The 12,541-nt window shown below is 34.3% G+C and overlaps 1 pseudogene; it reads right to left on the reverse strand.

Moving 5' to 3' along the window:
• Window positions 1-5,779: 5,779 nt before the first annotated feature.
• On the reverse strand, window positions 5,780-9,837 carry LOC143621475 (universal stress protein PHOS32-like; annotated as a pseudogene).
• Window positions 9,838-12,541: the final 2,704 nt, after the last annotated feature.

A 12,541-nucleotide genomic window follows, 5' to 3' on the forward strand; every position in this document is an offset into this window, starting at 1 on the left:
ATATATAATCACTGTTGTCTGCATTTTTTATGTTTGTAAGCATAACTAGTTTCTTGCTGTAAGTCATCTTAATTAATCTAAAATCATTGTTTTCCATCAAGTTTTGAGTTACTTAGCTTAAATATATGTGCAGATTACAACTTCTTTATGAAATTAAGTCACTTATAAAACCTTACTAAACTTATATTAACATGATATCAAACCTTATACGAAAATCCCATGTTTGTCAACAATAACACAGTTTGACTTCTGAACAGGTCAACTTTATAAACTGAAGCAAGTCAACGATACACGAATGGGGGTTGAACATGATACTTGTCAACCTTCGTTCCAAAGAAATTACTTGAGTTTATCTTTTACAGTCATTTATCCTACGAATATGTTTTCTTTTTCTTTCTCCTATTAAATGGTATATGATCAGATTTGAGTATGTCTGTTAGATTCACTTATCCCAGAAAGTCCATTTTCGCTCACTAGATATACGAACATAAGTGGCTACCTATTCTTATACTCGCTTAATAAGTTCGTGAGTTATGAAAACAAATGAGGATATTGAATAATATATAAAAATATGGGTAGAACCGTAGAACTTATAGTAAACGAAAAAGATGTAATTTTTATTTGAACTTAAAGGGAGAGTCGAAATCGTACTTCTCAAAAATCTAAATGACGAAAGTTGGGCCTGATATATGGGCTAAGGTACCTTAATGTAATAACATGGGGCCTATGGGCTTTGGCTAGTTGGCAATGATGGTTTGAACTTTGAAATTTAGGTTCTTTCTATTTATGAATTTCCTAGTCGTGTTATATTATTTTTTTCTCTCACGTAATAGTCTTATGGACCATGTTATCCACCTTGGAAGTTAGGGTAAGATTTTATTTTATGTAAATGCAATTAGTGATACGTGTCCAACCACTTTAACCCTCGTCCACCATCCACAATATGGAGTCGCGGGCTAGCTAATGCATCAATCTTTATGGCATTATTTACTTTAACTGTATTGTTTTAGGTATGTTCTTTTAGGTAGTGGCTTAGTGGTGATAATCTCTAGTTAGTTTCTTTAGTTCGTTTATTTTGTTGCATATAAAAAGGCCTTGATTATTAATGAACACAAGTAGAAAATTGTGAAGAGAAATGTCTAATTCTTTGTCTTATTTCTTTGGAGTCTAACCCACTCAAAGGGTCAAATCTTGGAAGACCGCCGACCTCGAATCCGGTTAATGTCCATTAGCCTCTTGTGTTATACACAAACCAAATTTATAAAAAGTGGACCGTTAGTAGTGTAAATTTGCGTGTTTTCGTTCAGTGAGTTTCGATGCCCCCTGTATCATATTCCAAGCGTCGTAACTGAGGGTGGTGATGGTGGCACTTACATAAACGACCAGGTAATACCTCCAATGTTGCATTCAAATAGCAACATCAATTACAAATGAAGGTTTGAGCGTAAATGTGAACTTGTAGTCTCAACATATTAAATTGAAAATCATAAATATGAGTCAGTGTGATTTTATCAAACAACTGAAAATATGAATGTGATATGTCAAACAACATAAAATCAAAAACGGATTTCATATATAAAGGGTGCTGCTAAACGTACTCCACCCCCATCCATTTTTATTAAACATACATTCTCTCTTAGGTTTTACATTAATACAATTTAGATCTTTTGTTGTTTTTTTGTCATTTTGTTATCTTTTATTATCATTATTATTTTTATAAAAGCATTTTTATTCTATTTTTATTCAACAACTTTTTTTTATTTATCTTTTTATGTATATTTAAAAGCCTTTAATAAAAACATAGTTTTTCTTACTTAGAAAAACGTTTTTTTTTTCTTATCTAATAAACATTGTTTTTCTTATTTTAAGAAAGTGTTTAATCTTTTTGAAGAGTGTTCTTTTTAAATTAAGAGAGTTTACATTCTTTTATAAAATATCATATTAGTTTTTATAAATAAAAAGATTAAATAACATACACATTGATAAACAAATTTGGCTCTTTTCTCAAGTAACATTAACTCATGTATCTAAACCTAACAAAAAAAATCAAATTATTTTGAATACATTTAATAAAAAAACTAGCTAGAGACAACATACAAAACTTTTTAATACATGTAAAAAAAATAAACAAACTTTAAATAAGATCTTAATAAAATAAAATAATCAAATCAATAACAAAAACATATAAAAAAATTGTAAAACAAAAATAAAAACTTAATAGTTTTTTATTTGATATTTTAAGAGAATTATAAAATAAAATAAGAGAGACTATAATGTAAATTACAAATGTTAAGGAGAAATGAAAGTTCAGGGGGGTGTATGGTTAGCAATGGAGGGGGGGTACGTTTAGCCTGACCCTATATAAATCGTGAATCTTCGTAAGTTAATACTCAACATAACTAAACGAGCCCATTTAATGTACTCAAGAATGGTAGCTTTTAAACGTTAAGTTTTGTAGAATAATGATAGACAAAATGGCAAAAGACTTTCAATGGACGTCCTTTGACAAACTTAATGACAGAAAACATCCTTTATGTTCAAAAAAACGTTGCACGTTTCGTCCTTTTTACTAACAAGGGTTAGTTTTTCTCGTTAAATTCAGTCATGTGCACCTCATTTGAGGGCAATTTAGTATATTTATCCTCTCAGGGATTATTTGTGTAATTGACTTAAAATATTGGACTTTAAATAAATAAATAAAAATTTCTTTTTATCCATCTGTGTAATTAGGGCATTCACTTCCCGCCAATCATCGTCAAAACCCTAGCATTCACAATATAAACCCTCACCTCCATGCATTTCCATTTCAATCAAATCAATGGAGCCTGAAGCCGTGAAATCGAACATGGTTCTGATCCTGGACTACGGGTCCCAGTACACCCACCTAATCACCCCGTCGCATTCGTAGCCTCTCCGTCTTCTCCTTCTGCATCTCCGGCACCGCCTCACTCAAATCCATCACCGACTTTAACCCATCTGTAATCATCCTCTCCGGTGGCCCCCACTCCGTCCACGCGCCCCACGCTCCCTCTTTCCCAGATGGGTTTGCTGAGTATGTCGAGAAAGCTGGCATGTTTGTGTTGGGTATTTGTTACGGGTTGTAGTTAATTGTGCATAAGCTTGGTGGAGTTGTGGCTGTTGGTGAGAAACAAGAGTATGGGAGGATGGTGATTGAGGTTGTGAAAGATTGTGGTGGGTTGTTTAAGGGGAAGAATGTTGGGGATAAGCAAGTGGTGTGGATGGGATGATGATGATGGGTGGTGGCTGGCGTTTGGTTGTGATGTTGATGGTGGGTTATGAATATTTGGGGAAGAAGATGATGGTTAAAAAGAATTATTTATTTATTTATTTAAAGCCCAAGATTTTAAGTCAATTACACAAATAACCTCTGAGAGGGTAAAAAGACTAAATTGCCCTCACATGAGGTGCACATGACTGGATTTAATGAGAAAAACTAACTCTTGTTAGTGAAAAGGACGAACGGGGCAACGTTTTTTTGAACATAAAGGATGTTTTCAGTCATTAAGTTTGCCAAATGAGTCCATTGAAAAACCGTGCAAACATAAATGACGTCTTTTGCCATTTTGTTATAATGATATGATTATGGTATTGAGGTTAGTACTAGGTGAGGAAAGGTAGATGTGCTTAAAAGTCCTAGCTTTAAAAGGTTAAGATTCTTATGATCGTTGAATCATCAATCGGGAGCTTTGGGGTGGCGAACCCAGCTAAATTTTGTTGGTCCGAGGACCCGAGGTGGTATTCCTAGCAGTCCTGAGATCAAGCCGAGCCCAACCCGATACCATTCCATGCACCCTATATTAGGAGCGACCCTTTTGGGTTCCACCGCTAATATAAACAAAAGGAAAAAAATAACAAATTTCAAACTCATTTGAAGCGGTTTTTGTTCTTTTCCACACATAGAAAAAGATTTGTACTAGTGTACTTGTGTATACTATCAAAGAACATAAAATGTATATGATTAAATTTGGCTGAATTAAAGAGATTATAGTATGTAATTATCTATAATATATATAAACGAAAACATAAAAATCCTACGTGTCTGATGTGGTCGCTCCCCCTTTTTTTGGAGCCATCAGATTTGCTTGATTTTTAAATGGAGGTTTCTCTTGCATTTGACCCGAATTCACGGGTACGGGTCTTACCAAACCTAGATATTCCTTAAACGGGGTATAATATCTCATTAAATTAAAAATTATTCTCACCAAATTATTGATGTGAAAATCCTATAAAAAAGAATATACTAAAAATTATTATATGATTTTTTTTAAAAAATATTATTTATAATTAAGAAACTATTTTATAGGAAAAAAATAAGCGGGTCTTGGGTCTTACCAAACCCACATAACTTTTAAACCGGGTTATAACATCTTAGTTATTTGTGAAACCTTTTTATCATCAAACTCTAAGTATATTATAGATTTCATTACAATAAATAAAATTAAACCAAAAAAAGTACATAAATATTAAAAACGAGTAATGTTAAACAGCCTCTGTAATACGGGAGATAAAAACTAGTGTTATTTATATACACACATAATTGTGAGAGCTGCTGCGCATAGACACATAGTTAATTGTAACCTTGCCTTAAATGGTTGTAACCATGTAGGAGTTTTATTTATTATTTAATTAATTTTTATTAATTTTAACCTTCATAATTTTAAATTCTCTATAATTTAACATCAATACTCTTCTACTTTCAACTTTGGTCCCCTGACTTTTCATCTTTAACAAATTTTTCGTTTTACATTTTGGTCCAATTTTTGAGAGTTAACATGGAGCAACGTGCGTGTGTGATTGGACTATGTCGCAGCGTGCGGGTTCTATATCAACTTAGTTATTGTTTCCAATGTTTACATTTTGCGTACGTGGTTCAATGTTTACATCTATATTTCGTTCGGTTTACTTTTTTTGTTTATTATTTCTTTTTTTTTATACAAGCTTTCAGTGTTGGCGTTCGATGGCATTGGTGCTACTTGGCTTGGTTCATAACCTCGCTGCAACACCTGAGTTTTCTTAATGGTTCACAAATGTTATTGGCCACAGGAGAATAGATGGTGACCGAAGGCGATAGTGGTGGTGATGACTTCATATTTTGAAGTGAAGCCGGTGTGTAATAAACGGCTTTACACCCCCGTCGCAACGCGCAGATGTGAACACTAGTTGATTCTAATCGTGTGTCACAGACTAGAAAAGTAACCGTATATCCATCACCTTTTCACATACAAACACACCATCGCGTCACAACACACAAGTAAATATTAAATAACCTTGTATAGGCTATCGTTTTATAATAATAATAATAATAATAATAATAATAATAATAAATGGAATATCTCATAGAATATTAACCATCTTTCAAAAGTGTTTCAATTTGATCCCTCATACATATTTTCTTCAAATCGGGTCACTAAATATTCAAATCGAGTCACACCAATTTTTTTTTTCATCAACAAAGAAATGGAGGATAAGATGTGGGGGTCGGAATTTACAATATAAATAGTTAAATTTAAAATTTTAAAAAACGTTAATTGTATTAAAATTCAAAAATAAAATTCAAGTCGCCACTCAACGTCAACATAAAAATACATAAAAAAAAGATAAACAGATTTCTTATGTGAAAAAAAAAAAGAAAACGCTAAAAACACATGTTAAAACCTTTAATTTAATAAAATATAAAAGTTGAGTGACTTAATTAAAACACTTTTTAAAGTTGGGTTCTTTAATTGAAACACTTTTAAAACTTAATTGACCCAAAAGCAAGCAACTTGTGTAAATTTTTATTCTCAATTCCTCCACGTGGCACTGTGGTCCCATGTTTATCGTACAAATAACAAGTAACACATACATTAATTAAGGTAGTTTCACGGCGTCAAGATTCCAATGACATTTGGTGTCTACTTTACAATGGTGACGGGGCATCTGACGTTATGCACCATGTGGCTGCTTATGCTCCCAAGTAAAGTCCTATATCACATATAAAGTTTGAAAATAATAATAATACCATTATGAAGTAGAAATGCGAATGTGTACGTGATTTATGGTCAGCAAACTAAAGAAAGTTACGTTGATTCGATAAGATAAAGCACATAGCACATACAAGGGCTAAGAGGCGACTCATGACTTTAAAAGTGAGTTAGTGAATTTAAATCCTTATAAGTGTAAGACTAGGGAGATTTAGGTGGGATTATTTGTTGTTAAAACAAGGGTTGAGATGTTGTGTATCTCATGATCACATAAGTGATACACACATATTTCGTTCTTTCATTCTTGGAATATGTAAGTTATGCATGTGTGTGTATAATGAAAAACGTTAACACCTAATGTTATTGGTATTAAAAATGGTCATTTTCGTGATATTCTAATAACAATAAAAAATTTTTAGATTGTCGATGCTGAGAATCGTAATTACCTTATTGTGGTAGTTGACTCACACTGCCCTCTGCCACCAACCACAATAGCGTCAAGCTTGAGATGAATTACAGCTTCACACAATTTCTCCTTCGGATCGCCCCAATAAACCTTTGCCACCACATTAGCCTTTAGGCCCAAATCAAATAAACATTGTTAATTATAAATTACAAATAGAATAATCATGTAACTAGTAAGTAAACCAATAAGGCTATGTGTAGTGAAGGGGCTACAATTGGGGGCGAATTGTGACACGTGGCGTACAGTCAGCATTGAGTGGAAATTTGTTTTTGGGGTGTAATGGTGTAGGGGCTACAAGTTGGGCCCACAGTGTGTTTTTTTATTATTTTATTTTTATAACTAAACTAATTAAATAAAAACCAATTTATTTAAATAATTAAATAAAAATGTATTAAAATTAAAAAATAAATACAAAAAAAATACATAAACTAAAAAAAATACACGAATAATAAAAATAAATTATAATAAAAAAACACACCGAAATAAAAATATACATAAAAAACTAATCTATTCGTCTTCATCTTCGTCTTCGTCCCCGTCGTCGTCATTTTCCTCCTCCTCGTCTTCGTCTTCGTCGTCGTCCTCGTACTCGTCTTCGTCCTCCTCAATGGGACGATTATCCCACACGTGTTAAACCAAATCCGCTTTCAATTGGTTATGTATATCACTTGATGTGAGCTGGTGAATGTTATACGTTCGTTGGTCTTGGGTTGGTTCAGGGAACTGTTCTGGAACGCTTCCTGGTATATAGTGTTGACATATTGCTTTTCCCTCGTCTTCTAAAATCATATTATGCAATATGATACACGTATACATGGCATCGCTCATTTTTGCCAACGTCCATACACGACAAGGGTTTTTCACATAATGCCAACGTTTTTTTAGAACCCCGAAACACCTCTCGATATCCTTTCTCGCGGACTCTTGCTTCTTCTTAAAATAATCTCTTTTTTCTTCGATGGGGTCTTGAAACGTCTTGACGATGATCGAGTACGCTGGATATATCCCATCTCCCAAATAGTATCCGTGACGATAGAAGGTATCGTTGGCATAAAACGGTAAGACCGGTATGCTACGGCTGATGTAATACTCTAACACGGGTGACGCGTTGAGAACGTTTATGTCGTTGTTGGACTCGACTGAGCCGAAGTAGGCTGACCAAATCCAGAGGTCGTGTGAACAAATGGCTTGAAGACTAACCGTTGACACTCCATGGTCACCACGAGTGAATTGACCTCGCCATGCGGTTGGACAGTTGGCCCACTCCCAATGCATGCAATCTATACTCCCGATCATGCCTGGAAAAGAATGTTTGCTTTCGTGTACATCATATATACAAGTTAGGTCGTTTGAAGTAGGAATCCTCAGATAACGACGAGAGTATAATTGTATTATCCCTATACAAATAAATTATTAAACAATATTTATATTAAAAACAATAGTTAATACAAACAATTTAAATATTACCGATGCAAAAATTCTCCAACGCATCTCTCGTTGTTTTCTCAGCCATCTTTAAATACTCGTCATTGATATCGGTCGTGTTGCCGTATGCGAGGATGCGTATAGCCGAAGTACACTTTTGGATGGCGGAGAATCCTAAATATCCTCTTGCATTGGGTTTCTGTTGAAATACTCATACTCCCGCTCCATATCTCCAACGATGCGCAAAAATAAATGCTTGGACATCCGAAAACGACGTCGAAACATAGCGTCGTTAAATGTAGGTGTGTCGTCGAAGTAGTCCTTCATCAAACGAGCGTTCGCTTGCGTACGATCCCGAATGATATATGACCGTCTACGTCGTGCCGTAGATGGAGTAGAGCCGGACACCATGTTATTGACGACGGCCCGAACCGCGTTCGTGACCTCTAAATGCTCTTCCGCCACTTGTCGGTGAATCTGATGAATTCTTCGACTCTCGTTTATTAATTGATCCAAAATCTCGGCAGAGTTCGTGGAATCCGGGGAACTCATTGAGTTTGAAGAAGTATGAAAATAATAAAAATGATTGGTATTTTTATGTTTGTGTTTGTGTGTGATAGGGTGAAAATGGTTAGATAAAGTTTGATATATATATATTAAGTTTTTAAATTAAATTTTTTTTATATATAGCTGTTACCCAACGGCATTATTATTATTATATTATTTTTTTTCCATCTTCGCAGGCGACAATAATTCCCCGCCCCCGCCCAATGTCGCCCAAATTTCGCCTAGGGGGCGGTGTGCTCCACCAAAATCGCCCAATGTCGCCCTCTTTTCTCGCCCATTACACATAGCCTAACAACCCATCCTTAAAAAATAATCACATATGGTTCATATACAATGATAATTGATAAACACTTGATTCACCTTTAGAAGATATATCATGTTCGAAACATGATTCCATTGATCTAGTAAACTAAAAACCATATCGAAAAACAAACCGAATTATAAATTTGGTTTTTGGTTCAGCTTATCAAGAGCTAAAATTTGTTCAAACCGAATAACCAGCATAACAAATAATGGTTATTTAATTTTTATCATTTACTCTCTTATTACAATTTTATTGGAATCTTATTTAGCCCAGCTCGTTTCAATAATAAATAATTTTAAAAATAAAAAAATAAGTAAAAACTGTAACATAAGAAAAAAAAGGTGATTTAGTTGAAATCGAACTGAATTTGAATTCGGTATTCAGTTCTAAACCACCTGAATTCATTTTTAAATTACCAAAACATATTCTAATCGAATAAACCGCAACCCGATCGATACCATGTTACCATAATCGCATGAGGTGTAAACATGATATTAACCGGTCCTATGAGTTCATAAAAATAAAATAATAGGATGAACCGATTTATTAAAATTGAAACCAAAATAAGTAATCAATAAACAAATTCTTAAATTCAACAAATACTATGTTTCAATGGAGATTATGTTTACCTTTTTAGCCATGGAAACAAGTTCAAGCACATTAAAAAGCTCGGAATCGAGGGTCACACCATATTTCCTGCACACGTGGATATCATTGAACTCCACCAATTGTATCAAACCTGAAGATCCATTGTTTATAACGTAATAGTTATCAATAAAACTATTGCAACGGACGTACACAAAAACTAACAAATTAATTTACACTTTTCTTTTTTTTTTAATCGGCTAGGATTAAAGAAAAACTAAAACGGGAAACCCTTAACGAGAAGCTAGGAGCCCAAGAAACAAAACGGAACAACTTACGTACGTGATCCAGTACTATCGACAGAATCAGACTTCGACGACAGCACAATGAGGAGAACGAACGACTGTGTCTCCAGAATCAATAAGATGATCGATCGCCCATTTCAATGCGGTTTTGCTACTTGTAGAGTAATCAATCCCGATCCCTATTGTACTAGACTTCGCCATGTCTACGTACTTCAGCTATTTCAGTTGAAAACTTAATCCTTTTCACAAGTATTAAAGGTTGGTCAGAAACGGGGACGTTTTTATATTTTTATTTAATTTAATACGAAGTTGAGAGGCGTTTGCTGAAAAAAGTTAAAAAGAATATATCTTTTTTTAAAGGGTTTTCATACGAAGATATATACGGAGTAATAGATAAATTCTTTGGTCTCATATGAAAATGAACTTATTAATTATACCTACCCCTGTTATTATCCCATAAGACAGTTAGTATTTTTGACCGATGCAACGTCAGAAACACACCACCAAGGTTGGCTAGATTAAATGAATGTACTACTTTTGCTAATAATGAATTAACGATTTCATATCTGGTCTTTCTTTTTTTCTTTATGTAAAAAGCAATATTATACAATATCTACCATCCATCTATCACGTGTATATTAAGAGAATTACGGCGAGAGTGTATGACTCGTTGACTCTAAAACACGTTAACTCTAAAAACATATGTCAGTGATATGTTGGTGAATCATTGACTCTAAAAACATTTAATAATTCTTTATTTGACAAGATAGTTTTATATACAAGCTCAACGGAAACGCCTTTTATTTCCGGGATTTGTACCACTGCCATACACACAATTCAAAGGTTCTTCGGGAACTGATGCCCATTGGAGAGCTGGTTATGACTGCTAGCATGCGGCCACATAGCCTTGGCTATACATATATGTTTGGATTTAGACACATGCGTAATCGGTCTGAGTTGCTTTTATTTTCTATCTTGTAAGTTAGGGATCACGTAATTATTGGGGATTTCTACAATCGTATATCTTAGGAAAATATGAAAGTCGTGAAAAACTTCCAGATCAAAACTATTTGTTGGTTCCCAAATGTTTTGACCGGATAAAACTTAGATTGAGTGCAAGAATCAGTACGGAGAATGAGAGAATTTATTGAACCAGTAATCGTATCATATGATCAAACAACGTTATATTAGGGTTTTGAAAAAGCAGAGATGATGATAACTGCAAATCATAACAGTTATCTAATTAATAACTGAAAATACGCTCCTTTATATATTAAACTTTGTAAAGAAAATTAATTAATTTTCTAATATGTTTTTAATAAAGAAACATATGTCCGAAATAAAAATTTTCCAAGCTGACCTGGCAGCTCGACCCCGGCCCTTGACCCTGCCAGGGGCTGCCGCCCCTCGCACTCCGCTACTAGGGGCGCTGCCCCCGGACCCGCGCCAAGGGGGCGTTGCCCCCTTGGAACCCCATGATTTAGGGGCTTCGCCCCTAAGTACCAATAGGATTATAAATTATAATAAGATCAAATAAGTGTGCACCCCGCACCCGAGTTATTTAGATGCGTATTACAACTAACTTGACCATCAAGTTAATTCTTAATTACACTAAAATCACTAATTAGTAATCCCTTTTATCTTTGTATGTTAGGGATCACGTAATCTCATCTAAACATTTGACTAACTCTTTAAAGATAAATAACCCGTTTATCTTATTGAGTATAAATGTTTTGTCTGCTTGTAAATGTTTAACGTATTCACATGCGATTGTTTGTTTTAAATGATGTGGTGATCTCGTTTGAAAACCTTTATGAATTAATGATGCTTAACCTATAATAAAATAGGTCTACATGAATACCCGGATCTCTTGATCCGGCTACAAACCTTTAGTCTGGTTTTGATATCTTTAAACCTTGATGGATCACTTGTTTGAATAAAATATATAGACCTATAGTCTTTCTGTTTATTTACCAATCATGTGTTGAGTTTCTTCTTCATGAAGAAACATTTTATGATAGGTTTCTTATTCAAGAAGAAACTCACTTGACTATAACCTTTGTATATTAATCTTAAGTTTCTTAGTCATGAAGAAACAATAATTTTAACAATACCACTTTCATATAAAACTTTATGTTCTTAATCATGAAGAAACTATATTTGACTATATTCTTTTGTATGTAAAAGCTTATGTTTCTTAATCACGAAGAAACAATATTTAGCTATAACCTTTATAAGTATAAAGCTTATGTAAACATAAATATGATCAATGTTTAGGCTATGCCCCTGACTAAGGTCTAAGCCATATAACACAATAATGAAATAATAATTTAAGCGGAACCTCTACTTTATACGGGTATTCGGAGTTTATACGCTTAAGATTGTACGAGCAACACTTCTACTCTATGTCGCGTACTGGAGCTTAAACCGTAGGAACTTCAGGGCTTGGCACACACTACAAGGTTTGGCACACTTCCCGAGACAAATTTTGTGTAAATGAAGGTGTTTTGGTGTGAGATGGAGTGTGTCGTGAACCCCTATTTTAGAAAATTTTGAGTTCCTTCACGTAGCGATAAGGAAAAAGAATCTGGTCGTTCGCGTAGCGTGAAGTCCTTCAAAATTCACTGAGTCATCATCGGTTTGCCACGTGGCGCCACGTGGTATGACACGTGATGCCACATGCCACTCATGTCGTGGAGGCTACTTCACATAACACGAAGAATCATGGGATTGGTTTTTCGCGTAGCGCGACATCTCCCCTTCTTGGGTTTTGTATTTTGTTTTTCGGGTAACGCAAATTTTTTATATCTGATCCGTCGCGCAGCACGAAGGATAAAAAAATTAGAATTTTTATTTTTGGTCCTTGTATATTGGTAGCTTGTCCTATATTGGTATAACTTCTAAT

Source organism: Bidens hawaiensis, unplaced genomic scaffold (genome assembly GCF_021521415.1).
Source record: "Bidens hawaiensis isolate Kalapana, Puna unplaced genomic scaffold, B.hawaiensis_p1.1 tig00002866_1, whole genome shotgun sequence".
Taxonomy (NCBI): domain Eukaryota; kingdom Viridiplantae; phylum Streptophyta; class Magnoliopsida; order Asterales; family Asteraceae; genus Bidens; species Bidens hawaiensis.